The sequence below is a fragment of the Sus scrofa genome, chromosome 9 (assembly GCF_054392235.1).
Source record: "Sus scrofa isolate SSC_HxYL_T2T_F1_AM1 chromosome 9, Sscrofa_HxYL_maternal_Yorkshire_Landrace_v2.0, whole genome shotgun sequence".
NCBI lineage: Eukaryota > Metazoa > Chordata > Mammalia > Artiodactyla > Suidae > Sus > Sus scrofa.
In genome coordinates, this window is record NC_139391.1 from 141,945,341 (window position 1) to 141,956,404 (window position 11,064).

Sequence of the window (11,064 nt, forward strand, 5' to 3'; positions counted from 1 at the left end):
GCACCGCGTGAGAAAGATGCTTTCTCGTGCTTGGGGCTTTGCTCTGTTGGGGGGCTGATCCCCTTTGACCCCCCTGATCACAAAGTCATGGCTCGTAATTGCGCCTTCTGTTTCCCAGTTCCTTTATTACATTTAAAAAAAACTCAGAAATAATGTTTTGCAATATCTCCTTATATATTTGCTTCTCAACATGCCCTAAACATTAGCGTCTCAGGGGAGCTTTCAAAACTCTCGACACCCAGGCTGCAGTCCTTGCCAACGGAGTCGGAACCTCGGCCGGTCTGACCGGCATCTCAGGTTCTAAGAAGCCTCATGGGGAGGGTGCGGGCCTCTGCCTCTCCTGCCGCGTGCCCTCTCTCTGTCCCTCTCTGATCTCTTGGGCATCCTGTTCCCTTCAGTTCAACGAGCCTCTATGACTTGGATTTTATCCTGCCTTCTGCATCTTTGCTCACACTACTGGGGCTTTGGGGCAGGGGTGGGTACCCGGAGAAAGAGAAAGTAATTTTTGTTTGTTTGTTTCCTTCCTAGGCTTGAGGGGGAAAAAAGGCAGTCTTTTGTGGGCTGCTAGGCTGCATTTTTTGTTCATTTTTGCTTTAAAAAAAATTTTTTTTTTTTTGCTTTTAGGGTTGAACCTGTGGCATATGGAAGTTCCCAGGCTAGGGGTTGAATCAGAGCTGCAGCTGCCGGCTACACCACAGCCACAGCAACGCTGGATCTGAGACACATCTTCAACCTGCACCACAGCCTTCAGCAATGCAGGATGCTAACCCACCAAGCAAGGTCAGGGATCAAACCTGCATCCTCAGGGACACTATGTGGGGGTCTTGACCCTCTGAGCCACAATAGGAAGTCTTCATTTTTGCTTTTCGATTCAGAAGTGTGGGGGCCATTCCAGGGGTGACCGATAGCAGGGGAGAGCCCTTTCTCAGTGGAAGGAGTAGGGCTGGGGTCTGTTTCAAAAATCCCCTGCACTCCCGCTATGGCAGAGGCTGTCATGGGGTCAAGTTTCCCCCTAAGTCACACCTTAGGTTTCCCTCTCTATCTATGGTCCCTACTGGGACGTGTATAACTGCGAGTGTTGCTACCCTGCTCCGTCCCTATCAGGGACACTCACCCTTGCAGGCTTTGCAGGTGGGCCTGCAACTCTTTCTGTGGGTATTAACTTTGTCTTCTAGCGTCTGTTGCTTTGATGTCTGGACCTTGACGACCCTGGGGGACCGCCCCTTAACCTCTCCCTGCCCACGGATAGACAATCCCTAGAGATACTAGCCTTTCACCTGCAAATCAGCCAGTCCAGAACCCACGGCCCAGTCCTCCCATCCCAGGCTCTGACACTCTGGGCCGCCACCCCCTGCCCGCCTCACCCTGAGGCGGGTACTGGACAACTAGAGACAGCCCCTACCCCTGAGAGCCTGCTGGCCTTATTTGAACTGGAGAATCCTAAGCCTGCTTACCCTGACTCACCCCATTCTTTTCTGGTGAAATCACAGTAAAGGATCTTGCCTACAGCTGTCCTGTCCGGAACAGCCCTGGTGCTTCCCTGAGTGGCCCCTTGGGGTGTGGCATGCCGCTTCCTCCTGGGATCTGTAACAAATCATCTTTCCGAGGGGGGGTCCTTTCCTGATTTCCTGGCCCCAGGAGCCCTAAAGAATCATAAAACCGGTATTAAAACAGCGAGCGTGCCCAGCTGGGTACACATAAGCTGCTGAGCTCAGGCATCTCAGACTCAGAGATGCACAAGGCTGACTTTTCCATCAGCACTTGCCCTGTGGAACCAGGTATGCAGCTTCTGTGTCCCGGTTCCTTTCCACTTGACAGTGATGTACAACCCCGTGCTGGGCTCTTAAGTACAGTCCTCTAAATCTGTGTTTCTCACTGAGCCAGATTATTTGTCTTTCTGACAATATGAGGCCCCGGAAATGTAATTTTTTAAATTAAAGGACTTTATAACGCGGTTCCCCAGAAGAGTTCCATCCAGCCCGGAGGAGGACATTTATCTCTAGTTCTGCCCCCTCAGTGATATTTTAATATTGCATAATTCACTTAACTGCGTGCCTATTAATTATAGCAGAAGCTCACAATCATCTTCTTGTGCTGCTACAAATCGGAAAGTTGGGGGAAACTTTTCCTCTGTTACATTCCTTGTTGGTTTTCAGAGATAGTTTGCTTAGCATTATTACCAAATGAAGATACTTTCCAAAAGATTTTCATCATTTAAACTATAGCCTTTGAAGAAATGCGCTGAAATTCTCTGTATGTTCCCGGGCTCGGGATTGGAAAGACACTGGTGTAAAGAGACTGGTTGTCCGGCTGGCTGAATTCAGGGCTCAGAAGATGTCCCCGGTCTGCAGTTTTTCAATTTCTGTCTCCCAGCTCTCTCTCATCTGCTCCTCTGCTCCATCAGGCTTTATTTATCCTCATGGACACAGCAGGCAGCTGCAAATGTGCTTGAATCATGCCCAGGTCAACCTGAAGGGTTAGACTGAAGTTGTTGGTCCTCTAATTGGTTCATCAGGGAAGCATCTTTGAACCAGCCCCGTGCCAGGTGAGCAGGATGTTCTGATTATCCTCCTGGAAAAGAGAAGGTGTGGCTGCCAGGAGAAAACGAGGGGACTAGTGCCGGAAGAAGAGAGTAGAGGCTGAGGACAAAAACCGTGGGTACCCACCTGTTTTTTGAGCAGAATGCTAGCCCATTCACAGAGTTAAAATAATTTCTGATATACACGAGTATTCTCTAATTCCATATTTTGAAAAAGAAAGTATTCGTAGAAATTTAGGAGTTCCTGTTGTGGCACAGCAGGAATGAATCCGACTAGGAACCGTGAAGTTGCGGGTTCGCTCAGTGGGTTAAGGATCTGGCGTTGCCACGAGTTGTGGTGTAGGTCGCAGATGTGGCTTGGATCCTGTGTTGCTGTGGCTGTGGTTCAGGCCGACAGCTGCAGCTCTGATTCAGCCCCTAGCCTGGGAACTTCCATATGCCTTGGGTGCAGCCCTAGAAAGCAAAAAAAAAAAAAAAAAAAAAAGTATGCATAGAAATTTAAGGCAATTTCTACATAGAACTGAGGTTACTAAGATGGACCATATTGTGCTCAAATAGAAAAGTTCAACTAAAACACCTAGGAAAAAACCTACACAGGAGGGAAAAGACCTGTACTAGGAAAACTACTGCAGTGAGGAAGAAGTTAAAGACAGCGCGAACAGATGGAAAGATGTGCCGTGTTCTTGAACTGGAAGAAATATGCCATTGTTAAAACAACTTTGCCACCCAAGGAAGCCAACAGAGGAGATGCAATGCCTGCCAAAATACCAATGACGTTTTCATAGAGGTAGGACAAATAATTTTAAAATTTGTACAGACATGCAAAAGACCCTGAATAGCCAAAACAGTCTTGAGAAAGAGGAACAGAGCTGGAGCAATTACAGTCTCTGACTTCAGACTGTACTACAAAGTGACAGTCTTTAAAAAGTATGATGCCAAAAAAAGTAGGCTGCTGGCACAAAACCAGAATATAGATCCATGGAACAGACTAGAAAGCCTAGAAATAAACCCGTGCGCTTAAGGTCAATTAATCAATCTATGACAAGGGAGGCAAGGGCATACAATGGAGAAAAAAAGATTAGTGGTGTTGGGAAAACTGGACAACTGCATGTAAAAAGATGAAATTAGAACATTCTCTGACACCATGTATAAAAATAAACTCAAAATGGATCAAAGACCTAAATGAGAGACCAAACCATAAAACTCACAGAGCAAAACATCGGCAGAACGCCCTTTGACATAAATTGTAGCAATATTCTTTTGGATCTGCCTCCTAAATCAAGGAAATACAAGCACAGATGAGCAAATGGGACCTAACTGAACGTTACCTCTTTTGCACAGCAAAGGAAAGCATTGACGAAATTAAAAGCCATCCTACTGAGTGGGGGCAAATTTCTGCAAGTGATATGACCAGTAAGTGTTTAATATTCAACATATATAAACAGTTCATACAACTCAATATCAAAAAAAATCCTGATTAAAAAATGGGCAGAAGATTTGAATAGACATTTTTCAAAAGAGAATATACAGATGGCCAGATGGATGGACAGATGGCCAACAGACATAAGAAAAAAATGTTCAACATCAGAGGAACTGAAGTTAAAACTGCAATGAAATATCACTTCACCCCTGTCAGTATGGCCATTAACAAAAAGACAAATGTTGGCAAGGATGTGGAGAAAATGAAATCCTCGTACACTGTTGGTAGGAAAGTAAAATTGGTGCAGCCACTGTGGTTTCTCAAAAAACTGAAAATAGAATTACCATGTGACCCAGCAATTCCACTCCAGAGTACACATCCAAAAAAACCCCCAAACCACTCATTTGAAAATGTACTTACACCCCAATGTTCATAGCAGCATTATTTACAATTGTCAAGACATGGAAACAACTTACGTGGCCATCAGTAGATGAATGGATAGAGAAGAGGTGAACACACACACACACACACACACACACACACACACAGTGGAATACTACGCAGCCATAAAAATTGCCATTTGCAACAACGTGAATGGATTTGAAGGCTCTTGTGCTTACTTAAATAAGTCAGACAGAGAAAAACAAATACTGTATGCTATCACTTAAACATGGAATCTAAAAATAAAACAAACTAGTAAATATAACAAAAGAAGGAGACTCAGATACAGAGAACAAACCAGTGGTTACTCCGTGGGGAGAGGGAAAGGGGGCCAATGTAGGGGTAGGGGATTAAGAGGTGCGATTCCTATGTATAAAATAAGCTACAAAGATATATTGTGCAGCAGGGAATATAGCCAGTATTCTACAATAGCTATAAATGGAGTGAAGCCTTTAAAACGATGTGACTTGCTCTATAGTATGCCTAGAACTTATGTATTATACACCAACTATACTTCAATTAAAAGAATAAGAAGAAAAGTTCAACTAAAGGAGTGGGAAGGGGACCTTTCAAAGGAAGAAAAGCAGCAGTGGCAAAGCCTTGGTGGCCATGGAGAGGCCATGTCAGAGCATGTTTATTCTCTATGAATGAGTGTTTTCCAGAAAGAGGGGTCAAAAGAAAAAACCCTCCATGATGAGAAGGCCAAAAAGACCCCCCCAATATTTTCAATCTAATCACACACACACAAGGAAGCGTAAGACACTGAAATAAAAAAATAAAATAGAATTCTAACAAATCAAATACGTGTTGTGATAGGGATTCTTCCTCCAGATGTGCTCCCCACAGTGTGCAAACCTCCTGGCTTGGAGGATATAGCAGCCAGTGTGTAGCATGTCAATAAGCTTCATGCTTCTAGTTAGGAAATATTGACACGGGTACAAATTCTTCACTGGGTTCCTTTTTTCTTTACGAACTCTGACCTAAGCGTCCCCAATTTTAGCTGCTCTTAGAGCTTTTTTGGTGAGAGCACTTGATGTTCCTCCAAGACAAGGAGCAGTGGCTCCACGACATCCCCCCTCCCAGCCCCTGATGAGCTACGGGAGAATGGCCACGGTGTTGGAAGCACACAAAGAATGTTTCAATGTTGGCTTTGGTCTCTAAGCCCAAACTGAAAAGGAATCTCACGATGTCAAGAGTGGCTGGACTTGGCCCAAGGCTGTCCAATAGAACTTTTTATGATGATGGACATTTTCCAGACCTGCATTGTCCCATGCGGTACCCACCAATCATGTGGGGCCATTGGATGCTTGAAATGCGGCTGGTGCAACTGAGGAAAGGAATTGTAAACTCCATCTAATATGAATCAATGCAAATTAAAATTTAAAGAGGCACATGTGACTACTGGCTCTCAATCGGGGCACTGCAGGTATAGAGTGTTGACAATATGCATAGGTGAGTTGTGGCATTTGGAAGTGTCAATAGCTCCTACGTCATGTCAGAAAAAAACTGACTCCAGCTGGGGAACCTTCTACATCTCAGTGCATTTTAAGCACTGCAACAACACTTTGTATCACGTCTCTTTGCAGCAGTTATCCACCACCCAGTGTGAGTCACACAGTGCAGGGGAAGGGCATAGCACCTGCCCCCTGGCTTCTTACCTGCTCAGCAAGCATGGCAGGTGCCCTGGGAATCTTAGGCACCAGCTGTCTTCTTTAGTGAAATTTCCAGCAAAGAGATTTAAGCGGGGCTGCCATCCAACCCCCATGGACCTCCAGCTTTCTGTCGATCAGGCTCAGGAGGTTGCCAGCTCACCCAGTGCACTTGGGCATGTGGTACGTGAGATGCCGATGCTGGAGACAGATGGGTCTGCCAAGGCAATTAGGCTCTGTTAAAAAGGAAAAGCTTCTTAATGCTCAGCGATTTTGAAATTTATTCTATCGGAAAAAAACTGCATTTCAGAAGTGTGCTTTTAGAAGGCTGAGGAGTTGACCCTAATTAGGTGTTCGTGAAATAGGAGAATTTTCCAGCTGGAGGCAAAAATTGTAGGTTTGTCCACTTCATCCAAGGACTTCACATTGTAGATAAGAGAATAGAGACACTGACCTCCTCCAGCCACTCAGTTAAGGGCGGCGAAGAAACTGGAATTTAGGTTTACGGGTCCCTGTTTCTTTTGACTCCAAAATGTGGCTTCTTTGAGTTTGGTGTGGAAACACCTCGCATTTTCACAACATTCACAAGTTGGAGATGGGCTACTTTGTGAGCATTTTCTCCTCAGTCTTCATTCTCTTCAAATGTCTCCTGTGCAGATAAAGTTAAGTTAAAGAACACACTTTACCGAATTCAGATAAGCCCCTTAAACATGCGGCACCTTAAGCTTTTATCCGAGATGCCACTGTGAGGTGACAATGAGGTGCTGAAAACTAATTAGCTCATCAGACAAAGCTGTCTGGTCTGCCATCTGCTGAGTCTGGAGAGTGATAGTCCCTGATCGAACTGAGAAATGGGACTGAAAATCCCCCTATTCTCCCGTTCCTTGCCCTGCACTGCCCGTGATGCAGAGGGGATCTTGTCAGGCCGTGGTCGCAGGTGCATAGTCAGCATCCGCGTAGCGTTGCAGGTGCATAGTCCACATCCGCGTAGGGTTGCAGGTGCAGGTGATGCTCTCATCGGTTAGGTCCCCTCCACTGCACATGTCCCGTTTCACCACATAGATTTCGGAGAGAACATGGTTTGGGACTCCACGTGTCGTTTCCTCAATCCAACTGCCCGTGTCCACTTACAAAATACGCACAATTTAAAAGCGGAAAGTTAAGTTTTATTTGGGGCAAAATGAGAAGTAGAGCCCTGGAAGCAGCATTCAGAGAGCTCTGAGATACACTTCAAGGGGGGGGTCAGTGTGGATGTGATTTTGGTGAAGGTGGAGGAACGTGCCAACACGCACGCATTTTACCGAAGGTCACTGCTGGTCTCGTGAAGCTCGCTGCTACTCCCGAGGAGCAGACGTCACCAAGATGCATGGCAGTGCTCTTCTCTATATGAGGAGATGCAAGAATTGGGCTCGTTAAGATCTTCTGCTGAAAACACCTAATAATCGGAAGACCTGTTCCACCCGTTTCCCCAGAGCACCGAGGGCTTCCCTCCTGGTCTCCACCCTGAGCTCCTTCCGGGGGTGCTGGGGGTCGGCAGCTGCAGTGGCTCGTGATTCAATCCATGTAGAGGCAGAAGGCAAGTGCGGAATTCCAGTTCACAGCAGGACCCCAAAGCATCCATCGGCAGAGTGCCCCCCGCTTGAACTTTGGAATGAATTGTTGTAACCTGTATTTTCCTGGACACAAAGGGCTTGTGCCTCTGGAAGGAGGCACCTTTTCCTTGTTCCCTCAAGCAGCTTGTTCTTGTTTTATTTAGAACAAAGGACTAGACTTGATACCCACGTTCACGTCCCCAGAATCCCTAATGTGTTGGTAACTGTTGGCTTAAGCCCAGTACTCACCCTGTAGGCACTGCTGGCCCCCCTTTTTTGGGAGGGGTTCCACTGTTTTGATCTATGTACCCTTGGCTTCCACTTTTAGGGGTTTCTGGAGGAAACGTCTAAGCGTCTGGATGTCTGCTTCAGATGTCAGGGTGCTAAGTGTCGGTAAAGGCCTGTTTCATCAAATGACTCAGGCTGTCGTTCTCCTATTATGATTCAAAACTGAAAGGTCAGCTTCCTTTTGAAAGTTAGTCAACCTCCCTGCTCACATGTGAGGCAAATGGTAAGGGACACAAATTCAACTTTAGCATCCAAATCCCAAGTTCCCAGTGGGAGGCGCACCAGAAGCCAGTCCTACTTGAGTCAATGCTAAATAAATACTGAAATCTTGGGTGCTGGGGTAGAGTTGCACTTCAGAGGGGAATTTTTCTCTTCTAAGTGAGGGGCAGCACAGACTCTATAGTCTGAAAAGCCCGAATGACTTTTTTTTTTTTTTTTTGGTCTTTTTAGGGCCAAACCTGATGCACATGGAGGTTCCCAGGCTAAGGGTTGAATTGGAGCTGTACCCGATGGCCTACACCACAGCCACGGCAACGCCAGATCCTTAACCCACTGAGCGGAAACAGGGCTGGAACCCACGTCCTCACGGATACCGGTGGGTTCTTTACCACTGAGCCACAGTGGGAACTCCCACCATGACTTGAATTTGCACTGCACGTTTGTGTCAGCTCTTTCGCTTGAAGCAGATTTCTGTGGGCCCTCAGGCATATCAGCCACAATGTGCTGACATGTCCAGAGTCCCCGGGGATGGACCGTAAACCAGCACAGAGCCACCTGGCAGGAGCCACGGAGACGGATGACCAACAGACACGGACGACTCCCCAGAGCTGAGACTGGAAGTGGGTTAATCTGGCCCTGAATATTTGAAGATTCTTGATGAGGCCCGAATCACTGCCTTTCCAGTCAGGTCTCACCCCACCTGTCGCTGGTTCATTGTGTCAAGGGAGCACCTTGAGTGGCCAGCGGCCCCATCCTTATGCCAGTTTAAACTGGCCGACCCGCCCGCCTCTCAGCCCACAGAGAGGAAAGACAGTGAGCAGCCCCCCCCATCCCCTTCTGTGAACCAGGTACCCTCCTCCCCGCCCCCGCCACACGCACTTTATCCTGGTCTTTGTTCAAGTGTGTGTCCTGGCCCTTGACCTTGAGGCTCTTCTTCTTCTGGGCCCCACACGCCCTCGGCGTACCTTACACTTTTGATACCTGCTAAACCCCGGCTACTTTGAAAAAACGAACTCTTGAGATATAGTGGCTCTATGTTGTGATGTATTCGTTTCAGGCGTACAGCAAAACGACCTCATTATACATGCACTGTACACACCCACATCCGTTCTCCTTCAGATCCTCTTCCATTGGAAAATATGACAAGATTTGAGTGGAGACCCCTGTGCTGTACAGCAGGTCCTTGCTGGTGTCTGTTTTATACACAGGCGTGTGTGTATGTCAACCCCATCTCCTGACTCATCCCTCCCCTTCCTTCCTCTTTGGTCCACCCAAGTTTGCCCTTCATGTCTTTCTGTGTCTGTGAGACTGTTCATTTTGGAAATAAGTTCATGCGTATCGTATTTTTAGACTCTGGCTACTTCAAGTGCAGTTTGGCACCATCTCTGAGTCTGGGAGAAAGTAGACCCTGGGGCCAATAACCAGCCTTGAAGGGGATGCCAGAGGCGCTGTACGCATCTCAACCGGAACGCCCGTCTGGAGCCCTGGGCTCTTTCTCTCTCCTTGGCTCCGGCCCTGGTTCTCCCCGACTCCCTCTCCCCCGACCAAGACAGGGATGCACGGGTGTATTGGTTTTAATTAGTATTATGCATGTGTATCACTCCCTCTAATAGTTTATAAATTCCCTTAAGAGCAAAGTGCATTTCTGATTCATCTCTTTCTGATTCATTGGCTGGACCATCTTCCGTTAGCAGATTTAATTTATTAAATTAACGAGAGCATGTCACGGTGTGGAACGGCTGAGACTTGGGAGTTTGCATTGGGAAAGTCGCCGGAGTGGGGAGCACAGATCTGTGACCACCACGCGGTGAAGTATGGGGCAGGAAGAGGCACTGATTGGAAACAGAGCGGCTCTGACTGTGACGGAGATGTTTGTCAAACCCTCAAAGGGCTGCTTTTTACCTGTCCTCTGACCCGTCCTCGCGGAATCTCATTCCCCCTGCATTTGTAACCTGGGAGGTTTGTGCCAAAGGTCTGATATTACTGGGAGACATCATTTAGATAATGTATGTAAAGCACATAGCAAATTGCTTGACACATGATAAGTGCTAAGTAAATATTTTCCCTGCGCCCTGCTAATGCAGCGGAGCTGAGAATTACAGACCCCAGGTGCTTCATTATGGGGGGACACAGGCCAATGACACGCACATTTAATCATCCCTTCTAAAAAGAGAGCGAGGTCATTTAAAATATCAAGCGTCTTGGTCCAAAAGGAAAAAGAAAATTCAGCCATCATTGTAAACACAAAGCTCACCAAGAGCGCAAGCCTGTCTGTCCCATTTCTGGAGTTCAAGGCCAGCGGGGAAAGGCCGCACTTAGAGGAAGGAGGAAAATGCTGCTTACGTACATCCTGCAGAGCAAAGGGGAGACTCTGAACGAGGTTTCTCACGAGACGAAGAGGACAGCAGGGTCACGGAGTCACAGGGGAGGATGCTTATCTCATAAGCAGAACCAGTCCTCGGCAATGGTCTGAATGCATGTTGACGGCGTGACAGCGAAACGCGATTCACTGAAGGTCACCAGCCGGAATCCTCTCCCCCCTTTAAAACATCTGCTTCTCAAGATGAGCGACCTGCCTCCCCGTGGGTGCGTGGTCCCTGACGGACCCCTGATTTTCTTCTGCGTAGGTCTCTGTGGATGGTGAGGGCGGGCTCTCCTGGCTGACGCCTCTGTCGCTGTTGCTCACAGGTGCCCGGGACACAGTCGGCAGCTGTAAACAAGCCAAGGGTGCCTCTCCGCTCTGGCTGCCCTCCAGACGTCTCTGGGGAGCTGTTGCCTGGCACGGATGCCTGCAGGCTTCCCCCGGAGGTTCTGATGTCATCGGCTTGGGGAGAAGAGCTGCTCCAGGGATTCAAGTGTACAGCTGGAGCTGAGAACAGATCAGACAGATGATACAAATAGACCGGAGCGTGCTGC

General features: G+C 47.5%; 1 long non-coding RNA gene across 1 annotated transcript; it reads right to left on the reverse strand.

The window, feature by feature from the left end:
* Nucleotides 1-603: 603 nt before the first annotated feature.
* On the reverse strand, nucleotides 604-10,796 carry LOC146400256 (uncharacterized). The gene is made up of 3 exons (XR_014816897.1): nucleotides 10,403-10,796; nucleotides 6,059-6,698; nucleotides 604-2,571 (listed from the first exon to the last, which is right to left on the reverse strand). It is a non-coding gene; the product is annotated as an uncharacterized LOC146400256 (long non-coding RNA).
* Between the last annotated feature and the right edge of the window lie 268 nt (nucleotides 10,797-11,064).